Source organism: Odocoileus virginianus, chromosome X, assembly GCF_023699985.2.
Source record: "Odocoileus virginianus isolate 20LAN1187 ecotype Illinois chromosome X, Ovbor_1.2, whole genome shotgun sequence".
NCBI classification, from domain to species: Eukaryota; Metazoa; Chordata; class Mammalia; order Artiodactyla; family Cervidae; genus Odocoileus; species Odocoileus virginianus.
In genome coordinates, this window is record NC_069708.1 from 19262105 (window position 1) to 19282759 (window position 20655).

The following is a 20655-nucleotide window of genomic DNA, read 5'->3' on the forward strand; positions in this document are numbered from 1 at the left end:
AAACAATAGCAAAGATCAATAGAACTAAAAGCAAATTATTCAAGAAGATAAACAAAATTGACAAGCCATTAGCCAGACTCATCAAGAGAAAAAGGGAGAAGATTCAAATAAGAAAACTAAAGGTGAAAAGGGAGAAGTTACAACAGACAACGCAGAAATACAAAGGATCATAAGACTACTTACTATGAGCAACCCTATGCCAATAAAATGAACAACCTGAAGAAAATGGATAATTTCGTAGAAAAGAACACTCATCTAAGATTGAATCAGGAGGAAATAAAAAATATAAACAGACCAATCACAAGTGCTGAAATTGAAATTGTGAAAAAAAAAAAGATCTTCTAAAAAACAAAAGCCAAGGACCAGATGGCTTCCTAGGCAAATTCTATCAAATCGTTAGAAAAGAGCTAACACCTATCCTGCTTAATTTCAATCTCTTCCAAAAAATTGCAGAGGGAGTAAAACTCCCAAACTCATTCTACAAGGCCACCATCACCCTGATACCAAAACCCGAAAAAGATACCAGAAAAAAGAAAGAAAGAAAGAAAGAAAATTACAGGCTGATATCAATGATGCAAAAATCCTCAAAAAGTTCCAGCAAACAAAATCCTACAACCCATTAAAAAGTCATACACCATGATTATATAGGGTTTATCCCATGGATGCAAGGATTCTTCAATATATGCAAATCAATTCATATGATATACCAAATCAACAAATTGAAATATCAAAACCATATGATCATCCCAATAGATATAGAGAAATCTTTCAAAAAAAATTCCACACCCTTTAGGATAAAAACTCTCCAGAAATTAGGCAGAGAAGGAACTTTCCTCAACATAATAATGGCCATATATGACAAACCCACAGCAAAGATTATTCTCAATGGGGAAAAACTGAAACCATTTCTTCTAAGATCAGGAACAAGACCAGGGTACCAACTTTCACCACTACTATTCAATATAGTTTTGGAAGTCCTAGCTATGGCAGTCAGAGAAGAAAAAAAGAAGGAATTCATATTGGAAAGAAAAAAACTCTCACTGTTTGCAGATGACATGATACTATACATAGAAAACCCTACAAATGCCACCAAAAATTACCAGAGCTAAACAAGGAATTTAGTAAAGTTGCAGGATATAAAATTAATACACAAAAATCCATGGCATTCCTATACACTAACAATGAAAACTCAGAAAGAGAAATTAAGGGAACAATCCCATTAACCATTGCAACAAAAATAATAAAATAGGAATAAACCTATCTAAAGAGACAAAAATCTATATGCAGAAATATAGACCAATTGAACAACATAGAAAGCTCAGAAATAAACCCACACAAATACAGGCACCTTATCTTTGACAAAGGAAGCAAGAATATCCAATGGAGAAAAGACAGCCTTTGCTTTCTGTCCTTAGGGTGGTGTCAATTGCATATCTGAGGTTATTGGTATTTCTCCCGGCAATCTTCATTCCAGCTTGTGCTTCATCCAGCCTGGCATTGTGCATGATGTACTCTGCATAGAAATTAAATTAGCAGTCTGACAATATACACCCTTGACGTACTCCTTTCCCAATTTGGAACCCATCCATTTTCCATGTCCGGTTCTAACTGTTGCTTTTTGACCTGCATATAGGTTTCTTAGGAGGCAGGTAAGGTGGTCTGGTATTCCCATCTCTTTAAAATTTTTCCACAGTTTGTTGTGATCCACACAATTGAAGGCTTTAGCATAGTCAATGAAGTAGTTGTAGTGGTAGAATTTTCTGGAATTCTCTTTTTCTATGATCCAACAGATGTTGGCAATTTTATCTGTAAGCCCATCAACTGCTTAGACCTTGACAGGATTTAGGTTTCTATTAGTCAAATAATCACAAAAGGAATACTTTGATTAAATAAAATAAAATCATGCAGAATTTACTTCTAAAATATTGTGTGCAGAGTCTTGTGCCCTAGGGGTGGAGAGGGGAGCAGATGGGTAACAAAAAAAGTAGCATGTGTACATGTATAGATATTTATTGACTTTGCCAGAACTTTCAGAATTTCACTTTTCTCTGAAATCTATTCATCTCCTAAAAATATCACAATACTTGATAGACATCAGAAAAACTACTTCAGTGTGGTGACCTGGCAAAATGGAGTCACTTTAGAGTCAGACCTGTTATGTTGTCTAGGCTACACCACTTGCTACTCTACAGGTAGGGTCTCAATAACTAATCCTATAGAACTGTGCCAGTGCTCCACACTTGGCATGTTCCTTGTTTAGGGTTCTCCTGCAACATCTGCCTTGTATTTCTAACCCCTTCTCAATCCTATCCAGGCTGAAATAGTCTCCTGTAGCTACTCATTTGCCTCTTTCTTCCTATACTGAACTACTGAACCACATCCCTTCCCTCAAAATCCTCTGCCTTTCACCTGCTGACCTGTATACAAATGGTATGGAGTCCAGAGGCTGTGGTGAGGGAGGAAAGAGGAATTATTACTAACGGGTAGGTGCTTCTTTTAGGAGTAATGAAAAAGTTCTAGAACTAAATAGTGGTGATGATTTTACAGCATCATAAGTGCACTGAGCTGTACACTTTAAAGTGGTTGAAATGGTAAAAAAAAATAAAATTATGTTAAGTGTATTTTAAGTCAATGTTAAAAATTATAGAGTATGAATTAGAAGGATTGTTAGAGTTTATCTGGTCCAATCCCTCCATCTTCTAGGTGAGAAAACTGTGATCTAGAAAACAGAAAGGATTTGAGTAAGGTCACAGAACTTAGGCAAGTCATTTAATTCCTATATAAGTTTTCAAATCTACTATCATATTCTTGTAGAATCGGCTCCAGGTCTAAAGTACTTCTGTTGCTGTTTTTCAGTTGCTCATCATGCCCAACTCTTTGTGACCCCATGGACTGTGGCATCCCAGGCTTCCCTGTTCTTCACTATCTCCCGGAGTTTGCTCAAACTCATATCCATTGAGTTGATGATGCCATCCAACCATTTCATCCTCTGTGGCCCCCTTCTCCTGCCCTCAATATTTACTAGCATCAGGGTCTTTTCCAAGAATCATCTCTTCACATCAGATGACCAAAGTATTAGAGCTTTGGCATCAATCCTTCTGATGAATATTCAGGGTTGATTTCCTTTAGGATGACTGGTTTGATCTCCTTGCTGTCCAAGGGACTCTCAAGAGTCTTCTCCAGCACCACAGTTCAAAAGCATCAGTTCTTTGGTGCTTAGCCTTCTTTATGGTCCAACTCTCACATCTGTACTTGACTACTGGAAAAACTATAGCTTTCACTATATGGGTCTTTGTCAGCAAAGTACTTCTGTATCTCCTCAGTAATTACTTGATGATAATCTGTTGGAGGAATTTATAAGCACTTCATTTTACAAGTGAGAAAACCATTATTGGTTCATTGCACACTGCCTGCCTCTGAATTCCTGTCATCTACTTATTGGAGCACAGCCAACAACTCAATGTTGGACCCACTAACATCAACCACTTGTCATGGCAACAAAGTAACCCTCTGTCTACAGCCTGACACTGCACTCTCCCTAGTGAGCTGTACTCCCCCCAATGTATACAGCTAGAAGGGTCCTCACTCATCTCACAGCCTCAGCCAGTCCCAACCAACATGGGAAGGTATTAGCTTTTGTCCCGCTTCATTTTGTACTCCAAGGTCAAACTTTCTTGTTCCTCCAGGTAGCTCTTGACTTCCTACATTTGCATTCCAGTCCCCTATGATGAAAAAGACATCTTTTTGTTGTTGTTGTTGTTAGTTTTAGAAGGCCTATTATGTCTTCATAGAACTGCTCAACTTCAACTTCTTCGGCATTAGTGGTCAGGGCATAGTCTTCAAGTACTGTGATACTGAATGGTTTGCCTTGGAGAGGAACCATGATCATCCTGTCATTTTTGAGATTCCACCCAAGTACTGCATTTCAGACACTTTTGTTGACTATGAGGGCTGCTCCATTTTTTCTAAGGGATTCTTGCCCGCAGTAGTAGATATAATGGTCATTCAGATTAAATTCACCTACTCCTTTCCATTTTAGTTCACTGCTTCCTAAAATATCAATGTTCACTCTTGCCATTTCCTGTTTAACCACTTCCAATTTACTTTATTCATGGACTCAACACTCCAGGTTCCAATGCAATACTGTTCTTACAGCACGGGACTTTACTTTCACCACCAGACACATGCACAACTGGGCGTTGTTTCCACTTTGGCTCTGCCTCTTCATTCCATCTGGAGCTATTTCTCCACTCTTCTCCAGTAGCATATTGAACACCTACTGCCCTGGGGGCTTCATCTTTCAGTGTCATATATTTTTGCCTTTTCATAATATTCATGGGGTTCTCAAGGCAAGAATGCTGAAATTGTCTTTCATTTCCTTCTCCAGTGGACCCTTTTTTGTCAAAAGTCTTCTTCATCTATTTTTTTTAACAAAGAACTCCAATCCAGCACCACCTCAAGTGGATTTCTCCTTGTATAAATGCATCTTTTCCCAGCAAACAGGGGAAAAAGCAAGCAAAGTGAAACAAGAAAACTGGCCATTTATGGTTTGCTCTGGTTTTGCCTTCTCCAGGATCATCCCTATAGAAGGATCAAGGATAAAGCACCTTAGATATGCCACTTTAGATATGCTGTTATATAAAAATACCCTATCTTCAACTTTCCACTCATTGCCTTAATACATCTTCCAAAGACAGCCATATCAGTCTTATATGAGGAAAGAAAATAAGTGAATCTTTTCTGTCAGCTCTAAATGTCCTATTGGAAAGCTAGAGGGTTGTATTTGTGCCTGGGGTGGGAGGAAGAACCAGGGAATAGTTTCCAATCTGCCCCAATCAAGAAAAAGAAATTAAAGCCAGAAATAAAGCTCTTGGGAAAGTAATAAAATCTGAAGGGAAGAGAATGGTTTGGACAGTTGTCCTCATGTTATATAACTCCTTTGGATTGCATCTCAAGACTACTGACTATCCTGAGTTCAGCCAGTCAATGCAAGAACCTAAGGAAGACAATCTCATCTTGAACCAGTAACTGTTGCCCAGGGGTTAGAACTCTAGTTCTTTGAGATTGGCAGAGATTCAGTGCTCACCCTATTTCTAGCATATTGTGGTACCAGTCCAACCTGAACCTGAGTTTGATGCTTATTTGGGATAGTAGCTCACCTGAGCAGATGTACTGCTCTGGGCAGCAACTTGTTTCAAAGACTTACTTGGCGAGATCAAGTAAGAGAAGGGAAGATAAAGAGAGAATGAGGTACATTGTAAAGCCAAACTTTATATACTTGGAGATTTCATAGCTACTGTAAGATGTTTCCAGATCCCTCTGAGGGGCATCAAATAAAGGAGAGGCTGGCCTTTGCAGAGTCATAAAGAAGCCTAGAGACTACCAGTCTAATAGCCAGGGATACTTTGGCTCTAGGCCAGTCCAGAAACTTGTCATTAGTAAGTGAGACCTAAGAATCCTGCCATCTTGAAACTGTAGCTGAAAGACAAATAGGAGACAAAAGAGAACTGTCAGGTCCAAGCTATCATGAACAGGTGGCTCTGACAGTACCAGGGACATTCATTTGTTAGGCAGCTTCCATCTGCACTGATCCAATCCTCTGTTTTATCTGTGGTCTCTCCCTTTCAAGAAAGCCAACTCAATCTTCAGGCTTCCTTCAGGTTAAAAGCAAGTCTAATCGCTCATGCAGGCATAGACTTCAGAGCTGTTAACCTCCTTTCACATGAATTAACTCTTTCAAACTCCACAATGGTCATGGGGAATGCAGAAGGTACTGCATTGTGATCCCCAAGAAGCAGAGGCTTTAGGTATTACTCTAAGGTCTCTGGAGAAGATAGTCTCTCTCTGCTCTGGTTTTCAGCTGTAACCTCTCTGCCCTGCTCTACGAGCCTTTGAACTCTCCATATGAGAGAGGGCAAATTATGCCATATCAAACTGTAGCATGCTATTCAAATATCAGGGTCTGATATTTAAGGAAAATTGGGGCTCACTGTCCTCATTTTACAGGTGAGAAAAAAAAGGGTTCAAAGACATGAAGAAATTATTTTAAAGGTCACACTGATCACAAGTACTTGGTTATTAGATGTGAAGTCAGTTATATCTGATTCTCAGGCCAGTCTCTTAGAATTTGAAATACTTCCTAAGGGGCATGAAGTCCCTGTGGAGGACCAGCTGGCACCAACCATTGAAGGTGCTAAAAGTGTGCTTGCACCTCTCCCTTTCCATAGTGTTTTGTGTTTCTTTCCATTTTTCTTCCCCCATCTACATTTTCTTTTTTGGTTTTGCTGACTTTGTTTCCTTGCTTCCTTCATGGTCCCTTCTCTCCTCCAAATTATCCTGAAGCAAAAGTCTGATATCAGTCATTCACACTTCAGTATGAAGAGGCTAAAGCCTTCTCCTTTCTTCTCTGAAGTTCAGATCTTAAAACCAAGTGGAAATTATAAAATGAAAGGAGAGTAATTATTTATTTTTATTGGATTAATCTCATGCAGCTCAATATCAAAAAGCAAATATCTCAATCAAAAAAAAAAAAGGGCAGAAGATCTAAATAGATATTCCTCCAAAGAAGACACACAGATGTCCAGAAAGGACATGAAAAGGTGTTCAGCAACACTAATTGTTAGAGAAATACAAATTAAAGCTACAATGAGGTATCACCCCACACCAATCAGTATGGCCATCATCAAAACTCTACAAACAATAAGTGCTAGAGAGGGTGTGGATAAAAGGGAACCCTCTTACACTGCTGGTGGGAATACAAATCAGTATAGCCATTATGGAGAACAGTATGGAGGTTCCTTTAAAAATTAAAAATAAGAACTACCATATGACCCAGCAATCCAACTCCTAGATATATACCAAGAGAAAGCCATAAGTCCCAAAGATCCATACACCCCAGTGATCATTGCAGCTGTTTACAATAGCCAGGACATGGAAGCAACATAAATGTCCATCAACAGAGGAATGGATAAAGATGTGGTATATATACACAATGTAATATTACTCAGCCATAAAACAAGACCAAAATAATGTCATTTGCATCAACATCGATGGACCTAGAGATTGTTATACTGAGTGAAGTAATCCAGAGAAACACAAATACCATATGATATTGCTTATACATGGAATCTTAAAAAAAAAAAAAGAGTACAAAAGAACTTGTTTACAAAACAGAGGTAGAGACATGGATGTAGAAAAACAAACTTATGGTTACCAGAGGATAAGGCAGGGATGATAAATTGGGAGATTGAGATTGACATATATACTACTATATATAAAAGAGATAACTAATAACCTGCTGTATAGCACAGGGAACTCCACATAATACTCTGTAATGGCCTATATGGGGAAAAAATCTTAAAAATAAAAGAGTATATGTATAACTGATTCGCTTTCTGTACTAATACAACATCATAAATCAACTACTTCCAATAAAAAATTAAAAACATTTTTAAAACATGAAATGAGAGGCTCTGATTTCTAATAGAGAGCAGCCTGGCTTCAATTTAAGAAGACGAGCCCTGGGCCAGGATATTTTCACCTCAGAAAGCTCCCTACTCAACTGATACAGGTAGGGATCAAAAGCAAATTGACTCTTAATTTAGAATCTGGCTGTATAAAGGACAGAAGGGCACAGCTTCTTTGCTGAACGGCCTCTTCACACAACCTTGCATCGTCTTCCTGTTGGTACTCACTGGCTGGTGCCTAACAGAAACAGCCTTACCACATCCTGGGGATGTAGTGTTACCTATTGTGTCAGTGGCTCTTCCACCCTCTGTTCAACAACTGTAGTGTGAAGCCAAATCCTTCCTTCTCCACCAAAAAGTTCCATCAAACCAATTTGATATACCATTCTGACTGAATGCAGACAGGTAAACACAGGTGATCTTGGTTATCAAATCATGGAATAAGCTCAAACTGGGGCAGATATGGCCATCAGAAACCAAGTCCAACTTCCTGAATTTTAGTTGAGACACTGAGGCCAAGAAGAGGTCCCTCCCTGACATCCCCAGATAATTAGCATCAGAGTTGACTCTTAAATTCAGATCTCTGACTTTACAGCCCAATGCTCCTGCTACCTTCACTGTGTTCTTCTTGCATTGGTAATCTGTCAAGTGTTTCATTTCTCTGTCGCCAAGGAGCCCTATCATTCCCTATTCCTCCAAAGAGAATGCCCCCTGTTCAACACACACAAACTGATCTTTGATATTCCTACACAGCATATTTCCAATAGAGAAGGACCACCCAACCTCAAAAGGCTAGAGAAATTTCTGCCCAAAGTTCCCTATTCATATGCCTCTCCTGCCCTCTTAGCATCATTCACCTACTCCTTGACTCCTTTAAGGCAAAAAAACCCAACAAAAGTTACATTGCAACTCAGATCTCACTGGATCTGAGTTCTAATCCTAGTCAAGGAAAGGGGACGTTAGTCCAGTCTACCATACTCAGGGAGTACCGTTCTTGGTGGGGGAGTCTAGTTTCTTGCTTAAGTCTCTGGCCTACTTTTGCTTTGTTTCTGTCCTACTGTAGAAGAGAAAATGTCTCTAAAAAGGAAATGGTACCTATTAGTATTTAGGCTGCGAAACATCAGACTCCCTTGCTGGTTGGATATCTAAGAGAATGGATATCTAAGGAATGGTTCAGACAAGGCCTGAGCCCTCAAGCCCTTTATTCTGTGGCTCACATCCTAGAGATTGGCAACCAGCCTTTACGTCCTCCAGAAATGACCACCCTGAGTTAACCTGAGGGACCAAACCCATTCTGGGAACAGAATTAAAGTGAAAAAAAAAAAAAGAGTCAGTTCTCTCATTCAACACTAAGGCATTCCCAGATCAAGGTTCTTCAAGGAAGTCTCACTTCTGAAAACCAAAAAAGAGACCCATGGGCATCTTAGTACAATTTTTTTGGTGACCTTCTAATAAGCAGGACAAAGTTCCTGGGTGGAGGCCTCTCAAGATGCCAGATAACTTCAGCCCTTGTCTACCTGGTTCAAGGAGGCAGCTTTGCAAAGTATGGGACAGTCACTTTTGTTCAAGGATTAGTAAATACTGGTGAGGAGATGATAACAGCAGTAATAATAATAAGAAAAAGGTAAGAGGCTTACCTTGATTCATAATGACATCTATAATGACAAAAAAGAAACACATATAAACAGAAATATATGTACAATTATCATGATTTTACAAAACTGCATACTTCCCAAAGAGCCTCAGTAACAGATTTCATCCCCAAGCATTCAATCAGTCATGATCTTCCTCTCCTCAAGTCATAAAGACCACCAAAACAATGTGGACATGGTACTAGGGAGGCGCAGTCTGATCCCTAAATGAACCTAGAGGTTAGTTACACAGAGAAAAACAGGCCCTAGGCTTCAGATCATAGTCTTAAAACTAAGGCAGCCAATCAAATTTCCAATTAATGCTATGCATGAAACAACAGAGCCTTGGAAGGAAAGCCGCACAATGAAGGGAATGATTCACAGTATCTTCTACTGTTGCAAGCTCTTAAATATTATCTGCTTCATGCAAATAGCAATGTTTCAAGAAATTGGCTTAGATTACAATGTAAGGGCTAACAGCTTTAATCAAAGAAGTAGCTTAGGCTTATTTGACAGATGCTAGCCAGGTTCTCAAAAGTCCAAGATGAGTTAGTTATAATCATGCCTGGAGACTAGGACACAGACTATATGTCCTTCATGGTTATTTTCAATTTGAGGATTCTAAGTGAGACCTTAGAATGAGACCAAAGTAATGTCTCTAAAAAGCAGAGACCTTTGCCAACAAAGGTCTGTCTAGTCAAAGCTATGGCTTTTCCAGTAGTCATGTATGGATTTGAGAGTTGGACTATAAGGAAAGCTGAGCACCGAAGAATTGATGCTTTTGAACTGTCGTGTTGGAGAAGACTCTTGAGATTCCCTTGGACTGCAAGGAGTTCCAACCAGCCCATCCTAAAGGAGATCAATCTGGGGTGTTCACTGAAAGGACTCATGCTGAAGCTGAAAGTCCAATATTTTGGCCACCTGATGCAAAGAACTGACTCATTGCAAAAGACCCTGATGCTGGGAGAGATTGAAGGCAGGGGGAGAAGGCAACAACAGAGCATGAGATAGTTGGATGAAACCACCAACTTGATTGACATGAATTTGAGCAAGCTCCAGAAGGTGGTGATGGACAGGGAAGCCTGCTGTGCTGAAGTCCACAGGGTCACAAACAGTCGGACACGACTGAGTGACTGAACTGAAGTGAGATCTACAGGGTGACTAGCTTTAATATGGAGGAAATCATATTATCTCTGAGCTGGATGACTCCATATAAAAAAAAATCCCCTCCAATTAGCCAAAAGATGAAGTGGATAATGTTATCCAAAGTGTGTATATAATTAGAAGCAATTAAGGTGGATCATGTGAATGCAAATGACTGCTAATAACACCATTTGAAACTTTAGTATGAAGAAGAGAAATTTCTGTAATCCAGGAAGAAAGGCCCTCTCTGCTTATGTCAGCCTTAATTCACAGATCTTATAATAAATCACCTCTAGCATCACAAACAAGAGTTTCTACACAGATGGTTAAGACTAGAGGTCTTTTTTTGTGGCATCCTTGTCTGGTTTTGGTATTAGGGTGATGGTGGCCTCATAGAATGAGTTTGGAAGTTTGCTTTCTGCAATTTTCTGGAAGAGTTTGAGTAAGATAGGTGTTAGCTCTTCTCTTAATTTTTGGTAGAATTCAGCTGTGAAGCCATCTGGTCCTGGGCTTTTGTTTGCTGGAAGATTTCTGATTACAGTTTCAATTTCTGTGCTTGTGATGGGTCTGTTAAGATCTTCTATTTCTTCCTGGTTCAGTTTTGGAAAGTTATACTTTTCTAAGAATTTGTCCATTTCTTCCAAGTTGTCCATTTTATTGGCATAGAGCTGCTGGTAGTAGTCTCTTATGATCCTTTGTATTTCAGAGCTGTCTGCTGTGATCTCTCCATTTTCATTTCTAATTTTGTTGATTTGGTTCTTCTCCCTTTGTTTCTTGATGAGTCTGGCTAACAGTTTGTCAACTTTATTTACCTTTTCAAAAAACCAACTTTAGCTTTGTTGATTTTTGCTATGGACACTTTTGTTTCTTTTGCATTTATTTCTGCCCTAATTTTTAAGATTTCATTCCTTCTACTAAACCTGGGGTTCTTCATTTCTTCCTTCTCTAGTTGCTTTAGATGTAGAGTTAGGTTATTTATTTGATTTTTTTCTTGTTTCTTGAGGTAAGCCTGTATTGCTATGAACCTTCCCCTTAGCACTGCTTTTACAGTGCCCCATAGGCTTTGGGTTGTTGTGTTTTCATTTTCATTTGTTTCTATGCATATTTTGATTTCTTCTATGATTTGTTGGTTATTCAGAAGAGTGTTATTTAGCCTCCATATGTTGGAATTTTTAATAGTTTCTTTTTCCTGTAATTGAGATCTAATCTTACTGCATTGTGGTCAGAAAAGATGACTGGAATGATTTCAACTTTTTTGAATTTACCAAGGTTAGATTTATGGCCTAGGATATGATCTATTCTGGAGAGGGTTCCGTGTGCACTTGAGAAAAAGATGAAATTGAATGTTTTGGGGTGAAATGTCCTATCAATTAGGTATCAATAGATATCAATTAGGTCTAGCTGGACCATTGTGTCATTTAAAGTTTGTGTTTCCTTGTTAATTTTCTGTTTAGTTGATCTGTCCATAGGTGTGAGTGGGGTATTAAAGTCTCCCACTATTATTGTGTTATTGTTAATTTCCCCCTTCATTCTTGTTAGCATTTGCCTTACATATTGTGGTGCTCCTATGTTGGGTGACAGGCCAATATCACTGATGAACATAGATGCAAAAATCCTTAACAAAATTCTAGGAAACAGAATCCAACAACATATTAAAAAGATCATACATCATGACCAAGTGGGCTTTATCCCAGGACTGGAAGGATTCTTTTTAATATCCACAAATCAATCAATGTAATACACCACATTAACAAACTGAAAGCTAAAAACCATATGATTACCGCAATAGATGCAGAAAAAGCCTTTGACAAAATTCAACATCCATTTATGATAAAAACTCTCCAGAAAGCAGGAATAGAAGGAACATACCTCAACATAAAAAAAGCTATATATGACAAACCCACAGCAAACCTTATCCTCAATGGTGAAAAATTGAAAGCATTTCCCTTAAAGTCAGGAACAAGACAAGGGTGTCCACTCTCACCACTACTACTCAACATAGTTTTGGAAGTGTGGGCCACAGAAATCAGAGTAGGAAAAGAAATAAAAGGAATCCAGGTAGGAAAAGAAGAAGTAAAACTCTCACTGTTTGAAGACGACATGATCCTCTACATAGAAAACCCTAAAGACTCTACCAGAAAATCACTACAGCTAATCAATGAATACAGTAATGTTGCAGGATATAAAATTAACACACAGAAATCCCTTGCATTCCTATATGCTAACAATGAGAAAACAGAAAGAGAAATTAAGGAAACAATACCATTCACCAATGCAACAAAAAGAATAAAATACTTAGGAGTATATCTACCTAAAGAAACAAAAGACCTATACATAGAAAACTATAAAACACTGATGAAAGAAATCAAAGAGAACACAAATAGATGGAGAAATATACCATGTTCATGGATTGGAAGAACCAATACTGTGAAAATGGCTCTACTACCCAAAGCAATCTATAGATTCAATGCAATCCCTATAAAGTTACCAACAATATTTTTCAGAGAACTAGAACAAATAATTTCACAATTTGTATGGAAATACAAAAAACCTCAAATAGCCAAAGCAATCTTGAGAAAGAACAATGGAACTGGAGGAATCAACCTGCCTGTCTTCAGACTATACTACAAAGCCACAGTCATCAAGACAGTATGGTACTGGCACAAAGACAGAAATATAGATCAATGGAACAGAATAGAAAGCCCAGAGATAAATCCACGAACCTATGGTCACCTTATCTTCGACAAAGGAGGCAAGGATATACAATGGAAACAAGACAACCTCTTTAACAAGTGGTGCTGGGAAAACTGGTCAACCACTGGTAAAAGACTGAAACTAGAACACTTTCTAACACCATACACAAAAATAAACTCAAAATAGATTAAAGGTCTAAATGTAAGACCAGAAACTATAAAACTCCTAGAGGAGAACATAGGCAAAACACTCTCCATCATAAATCACAGCAGGATCCTCTATGACCCACCTCCCAGAATATTGGAAATAAAAGCAAAACTAAACAAATGGGATCTAATGAAACTTAAAAGCTTTTGTACAACAAAGGAAACTATAAGCAAGGTGAAAAGACAGCCTTCAGAATGGGAGAAAATAATAGCAAATGAAGCAATAGACAAAGGATTAATCTCAAAAATATACAAGCAACTCCTCCAGCTCAATTCCAGAAAAATAAATGACCCAATCAAAAAATGGGCCAAAGAACTGAAAAGACATTTCTCCAAAGAAGACATATAGATGGCTAACAAACACATGAAAAGATGCTCAACATCACTCATTATCAGAGAAACGCAAATCAAAACCACAATGAGGTACCATTACATGCCAGTCAGGATGGCTGCTATCCAAAGTCTACAAGCAATAAATGCTGGAGAGGGTGTGGAGAAAAGGGAACCCTCTTACACTGTGGGTGGGAATGCAAACTAGTACAGCCACTATGGAGAACAGTGTGGAGATTTCTTAAAAAACTGGAAATAGAACTGCCATATGACCCAGCAATACCACTTCTGGGCATACACACCGAGGAAACTAGATCTGAAAGAGACATGTGCACCCCAGTGTTCATCACAGCACTGTTTATAATTGCCAGGACATGGAAGCAACCTAGATGCCCATCAGCAGACGAATGGATAAAGAAGGTATGGTACATATACACAATGGAATATTACTCAGCCATTAAAAATAATTCATCTGAATCAGTTCTAATGAGATGGATGAAACTGGAGCCCATTAAATAGGGTGAAGTAAGTCAGAAAGATAAAGACCAATGCAGTATACTAATGTATATATATGGAATTTAAAAAGATGATAACGATAACCCTATATCGAAAACAGAAAAAGAGACACCGATGTACCAAACAGACTTTGGGACTCTGTGGGAGAAGGCGAGGGGGGGATGTTCTGAGAGAATAGCATTGAAACAAGTATACTATCAAGGGTGAAACAGATCACCAGCCCAGGCTAGATGCATGAGACAAGTGCTCAGGGCTGGGCACTGGAAGACCCAGAGGGATTGGATGGGGAGGGAGGCGGGAGGGGGGATTGGGATGGGGAACACATGTAAATCCATGGCTGATTCATGTCAATGTATGGCAAGAACCACTACAATATTATAAAGTAATTAGCCTCCAACTAATAAAAATAAATTAAAAAAAAAAAAAAGACTAGAGGTCTTTGTCCACCTGAAACTTGAATGGGTAAACAAGGGCATGTCTGAACTTATCTCAAGAAATCAAAACACTGTTGCCATTACCCTAAAATGGGAAGTAGGTCCTCAAATGTTAACAGTTGTGTTAGCAGCCCATGTATACCCTTTGCTGACTGTTCTGTAGCCCTGAACACACAGGATTAAGATTCAGGAGGGGGGAACATCACTAAAAGTGGTAGATTGGGATGCACAAATAATAAGTCCCTCTACTGAATCACCCTTTAGCTGACTAAGACCAAGAGAACCAGCTTTTTCAGAATTCTGGAATCTAATCCAAAACTTACAGCAAGCAAGGAACTCTTTTTAAAAAATTTTATTGAGGTATAGTTGATTTACAATGTTGTGTTAGTTTCAGGTGTACATCAGAGTAAATCAGTTATACATATACATTTATTCACACTTCTCTTTAGATTCTTTTCCCATACAAGCCATTACAGAGTATTGAGTATAATTCCCTGTGCTATACAGTAGGCCCTTATTAGTTACCTGTTTTATATATAATAGTGTGTATATGTCAGTCCCAATCTTCCAGTTTATCCCTCTTGATGCAGAAAAGGTTGGCTAAAATTTGATAAGAGAATTTTGAAGCATTTTGCTAATTTGTCTACCATTTCTGATTCCCCAGCAGCTGAGAGAAAGGTGGCCCATATTCCTCCTGCAGCTTGCTGGTGCCAAGGGGCTAATGACCTTGTTGTTAAAATACTGTGGCTGTGTGTTTTGACCTTTTTGATCCTGAGGGTCAGGCATAGAGACTGACCTTTGTCTTATACCCCTACCCAAGGCTAAATTGGCTTTAGAGGTCATGACTGCCTTTGTTGAAAGACTTAAAGACTTACACTGCCCATGTCCATCTGGGGAAAAGGATGGCAGAAGGGGCAAGCAGCAAATGGATCCAATTGCCACAGGAAGAAAGAGACTGAGGAAAAAAAATCTTGGGAGAATAAAGACTCAGATGGGCCACTACGCACACCAAGGAACTCAGAGTGCAACACACATGCCCTGAACCAGATGTATGCTCAGTAAAAGCCTGAGTAGATGGTAGGCTTGCACTTCTGGAGGATCTTTAGGTTCCATGCAATCAGGAATGTAGGAGAAGGAAAGTAAGGCAGAGTTGTGGGCAGCCTGGATTAGTGTTGAAGGAATGGCCCAAATCATAGCCAAGTTGCAAAGACCTGGTCAGTAATTTGTTTATTTTGGCTTCAGGTATTTAAAGGCAATCACTGTTAGTTCACTGGCTGACTAATAACATAATGGAATGGAGATAAAGAATGCAGTCTCTGAAGAAAAAAAAAAGTTTGGAAAAGTCACTAAATAAATTGTATCCCTAAAGAAACAACAGCAACAAACTCTGAGGAAAGAAGAGTGTCTGATTTCCAGAGTTATCAAACTATAATATTCAAACTGCCCAGTTTTCAACAAAAAAATTACAAGGCATACAAAGAAACAGGAAATTATGGCCCATCCACAGGAAAACAGCAGACAGAAATCATACCTGAGGAATTCCATATGTTGTACTTACTAGACAAAGACTTAATATCACCTGTCTTAAGTAAGAGTCAGCAGGCCTGAGTTCAAGTCCTGGTTTTGTCACTAATTCCCTACATGAGTAAGAAAGTCACTTCCATTCTCTGAGTCTATGTTTCCTCAGGATTTATAAAATGAGGAAATTAGGATGACCAGTGGTCACAAGCTGGGAACTGATGTTTCAATTTAGCCTACAGATATATTCAGTTTCTTCTTCACAGTGTTTCTTTTACAATGTGAATTACTGGTCAATATTTTTAAAACATGAAGATTTTTACATGAAATCCAATTCTTGGCTTTTCTTGAAAAATCTAGAAGATCTGAGCTCATTGGACTTTCATACTTGCTATACTGTATTCCACCAATGAGACCATCCAAGCCACTTTTGCTCCCTTTAGATAGGGCATAGATTTCCCAACTTGACACAGGCTCCCACTTACCCTAGTACCAGGCTGTTTTACTCATCTAAGTTACCTGCCTGGCCCTGTAAACATCTAAATCAGCTACTCCTGGCTAAAATGGGTCTTTAGAGCTTTAAATCTACTGTGAGTCTAGGGTTTTATATAGGTGAAAAGTTTTCCCAAGTGCAATGAAAAAAGAGACACTATATAATCCAAAGCCAAGTAATACTCTGGGGAAGTGGGCTTTCCTATAAATAGGAGAGGTTTAGTTTCTGTGACATCTGATCTGCACAACCCTAAGGAAAGATGGTAATAATCTGATTAGCTCATCCTTTCATCTTCTACCAGAAGGCCAGAAACCAGGGAGATCTAGAATTTTAAGAAACAAGGAAATATATGCTGATGGCTTCTGAGTAGGCTCTTTACACTCTGAACAAACCCATGCCTTGTCATTCAGGCCTCAGCTACCAATAATAGCAAGTTGTTATGTATTCTGTACAGAGCCTGCCCTCGAGTGGGCAGTAAGCTGATCCCAGACCATGGCCCAAAGTCAGAACAAAGGCCAATTTTTACATGGAGATAAAATAAATAGGAATGAGTTGGAATTAGGGCCCCAAATGGGATAGGAGTGCCACCACAGGAATGGGATTTTCTACTTAAGAGACACATCATATCTTGGAAGTCAGCTCTCAGCTCCCAGAGGGGACACCAGCTCAGAAAAGCAGCTGAAGATGTCAGCACTTAGGTGTGAGGATTGATGTTCAGCAAGCTTTAATTCACTTAACCTGATCGATTACTGTGGAGGAGGAAATAGCAACCCACTCTGATATCCTTGCTGGGAAAACCCATGGACAGAGGATCCTGGTGGGATACAGTCCATGGCGTTGCAAAGAGTTGGACACAACTGAGTGGCAGAACATGCATGACCAACTGCTGAGAAAGTAAATCAACTCCTGCATTGCTCTTGTGAAGTCATATCTCCAGAGATATGAGAGAGATTGAGAACACACACACACATACATGTATGTACATGCAAACTAAAATTCTGAATAAGAGAAGAGGCAGATATTTGACTGGATAGAAGGCATATAAACTCAGAAGTTTCTTGTACAGCACCCAAAATGGTATCACACTTCCTATTTACAGATATCCAGCATACCTCAGGTTACAAAGGATTTTCACAAGACTTAATTATTCCCATTTTCCAAGGAGAAAAATTGGGCTTCAAAAATATACAGAAAACTGTTCAAGGTGCGTACTTGGAACTGAGGCAAGAATATGGGTTTCTCAGATTCCACATTGGTTTTATTTTTTTTTTTATTCCACATTGGTTTTAAACCTAATTAACAGCAGGTAAGTCTACCTTGGATAGAATAGCACTAAACATCCTAGGGGTGATGTTCACATAGCAATAAGACTTCCAGGTAGGAAATGGAAATACTCCACTATGTCAGTGACCAATTTGGTCCAATGATCCACAAAGGTGTCCAGTTGGTATAGTGTTAGGAGGAAAGTCTTTTCTTTGCCATTATGCTTTTATGTTATATGCCAAATATCCTAAGGACAGTATTCTTAAGGAGTTACTGAATCTCAGCTCAGGATGAGACTGGATAAACAAGACAACAATACTACAACATAGAGGTACATCATCTCAGGAAATCAACATCTACCTATATCAGTACTAATGAAGATTCAATAGTTGAGTGTTACTCATCTATACCTAGACATGTCAGAGCTTGAATAGATTCTAGACAATGCTTCAGAGATGAAGGAGAAACTAAAAACCCATGATTATATGTCAAATGTTTGGAAAAGCCAAGATTAGAACTCAGGTCTCTCATTTTCTAACATAGCTAGCACTGCCTCCACAGTACAATTCTAACCTCAACCAAAATCAATGTAGAAGAATGTTGTTAGTAATTCTACTTTTAAATACCTACTAGAAAAGAGCCTGTGCTTCCGTGGTGGCTCAGTAGTAAGGAATCCACCTGCCAATTCAGGAGATGTGGGCTATATCTCTGGGTTGGGAAGATCCCCTGGAGAGGGAAATGGCAACCCACTCTAGTATTCTTGCTTGGGGAATACTATGGACAGTGGAGACTGCCAGGCTACAGTCCATGGGGTCGCAAAAGAGACAGACATGACTTAGTGAGTGAGTAAACAACAACAACAAGAAAAGAGCCTACATAACCTCTGCCGTTCAATTCCTTGAGTAACACAATCTTACCAGAATGTAAACCTATACATAAATGCTCATTTATGAGAACTGAAAGGTCTAACTTGGCGTCAATTTTCACATCATTCATGCAACATTTAACCCAATTTCCTTTTACTGGTGACACCACAACTGCTAGCTGCTAAAGTTCCATTGTATTCCCCTTTAGAGATCAGAAGTCCATTTACTTATCACTTAAAAAGGTTTGCAATGATCAAAAACTCATTACAAATACAATCTGAGGCAACATCTTAGTTTCTCAAAGAAAAAACACTGGTATAATAGAATATTGGAGTTCTAACTTATGATTTAGGCTCTGTCATTAATGCTCCTGGTCTGCTGTCACTGTTCTCAGTCTAGATTTGTGCTATTTGATACAGTAGCAATTAGCCACATATGGCTAATAGGCACTTGAAATGTGACCAGTGTGAATTGAGATGTGTATAGAATACACATCAGATTTCAAAAACTTAGTAAAATACTTAAAAATTTATAGTGATAATATAATATTATGCCATAATATTTTAAATATATTTGGTTAACTCAAATACATTAAATAACTTTCACTGATATCTTCTTAACTTGTTTTAGTATGGCTAATAGAAACTTTTATAGTTGTGGCTTGCATTTGTGGCTCACATTATATTTCTATTGGACTATACTGGCCTAAGTCAAGTCATTCTCAATATCAAAGATTCTGATTTAACCAGCCTAGAGCTGGGATTTTAGTGTTTGTCTTTTAAAGATACCTAAGTGAATTATTTCATTGTGCAGCCAAGATTGAGGACCACTAGGCTAGACTCTATACCATGCATGTCTGGCCCAGTCATGGGTCTCCTCAAAGGTCAGCTTCAGCCCACCCATGTGGCTACCAAAGCTATGTGCTTGGAGAAACACTCCTCTTGGTCTTGGACATATGAGCATCAATGTCAGTTCATTGATATTCTAAAGTTTGGTTCTGTTATTTGTCTCCTAGAGTTTTTCTGCTTTTCCCAGTATTTTATGCCACCCTTTGAATTACAGCTTATTATAAAAATGAAATTTCACTGAAAATGAAATACATGCAGATCTGGGTGATTTTCACTGAGTGCAATTTAATCCTTTTTTTTTTTTAAAGAGGGGACTGTCAGCCCAAGGCACACAAGCTGTCCGTATACAAGGTCTCGTGCTAATTACAAAGGCCCATGGTTATTGTTGTGCGCTTTCTAACTACCCCTGGGACCAATTCATCAACCAACAAAGCTGAGTTGGGACACATGGTCTGTGGAGACTCTGATGGAAGACACCATATATGTTAGAGGGAAAAGGACTGGATATTTCATTAAGAAATTCTCAGTATAGAGGGGATGAGAGGCCATTTTGTCTACCTCTTTGCTTCTGAGCAGTGCCCTCACCTAAATTATTGTAACCAGATAAAAGTGCTTCCTACATTTGCAACTCTCCTAGGAAGGAGCCTTCTTTCAACCACTATGGTCAGCCTTGATACACAGACCTTCTTGAAGCTATTAATGATAAGGTGGTGGTGGTGGTGATGATAAAGCAAGTTACCATGTGCTAAGTACCCACTATGTGCCAGACACTTACTCACACAGTAATCTCATTTAATCATCATAAAATTTCTGCTATTCTTATTTTTCAGATGAGGAAATAAGGCTCAGGTCTTGCCAAAAACCATAGAGGCAGGAGGTAGTAAAAATGAGACTGCATCTTCATCGTGGATTATCTGATCCCAAATGCCCTGCTCCTTCTCTCATGTCACACTTCTATCCTTCTTATCCTGAGGCCCTTCATTCTCCAAGGACCCAAACCACTCTGATCTTTTGTTTGAGGTCAGGACTTCACCCTCATCTTACAAAAGAAACTAACAAAAGGTGATAGTAAGGATGGCTATAAGACACCCTGATGTGGCTTTGGTACTTGTATTGCCACAAATCTGCTTTAATATATATTATTTTGTTCACTGTGATATCCCCTAGCATGAAATAATTGTCAACACCATTTTGCATATGGAGAAAATCAGAGCTCATGACTGCCAAACAGCTAATTGTAGCTCATA

The 20655-nt window shown here is 38.8% G+C and overlaps 1 protein-coding gene across 8 annotated transcripts in view; it reads right to left on the reverse strand.

Annotated features, from left to right (window-relative positions):
- The window catches only part of ARHGEF9 (Cdc42 guanine nucleotide exchange factor 9), a 396118-nt gene that overhangs the window by 193913 nt on the left and 181550 nt on the right, over positions 1-20655 (reverse strand). The gene's annotated exons all lie outside the window — the stretch shown is intronic.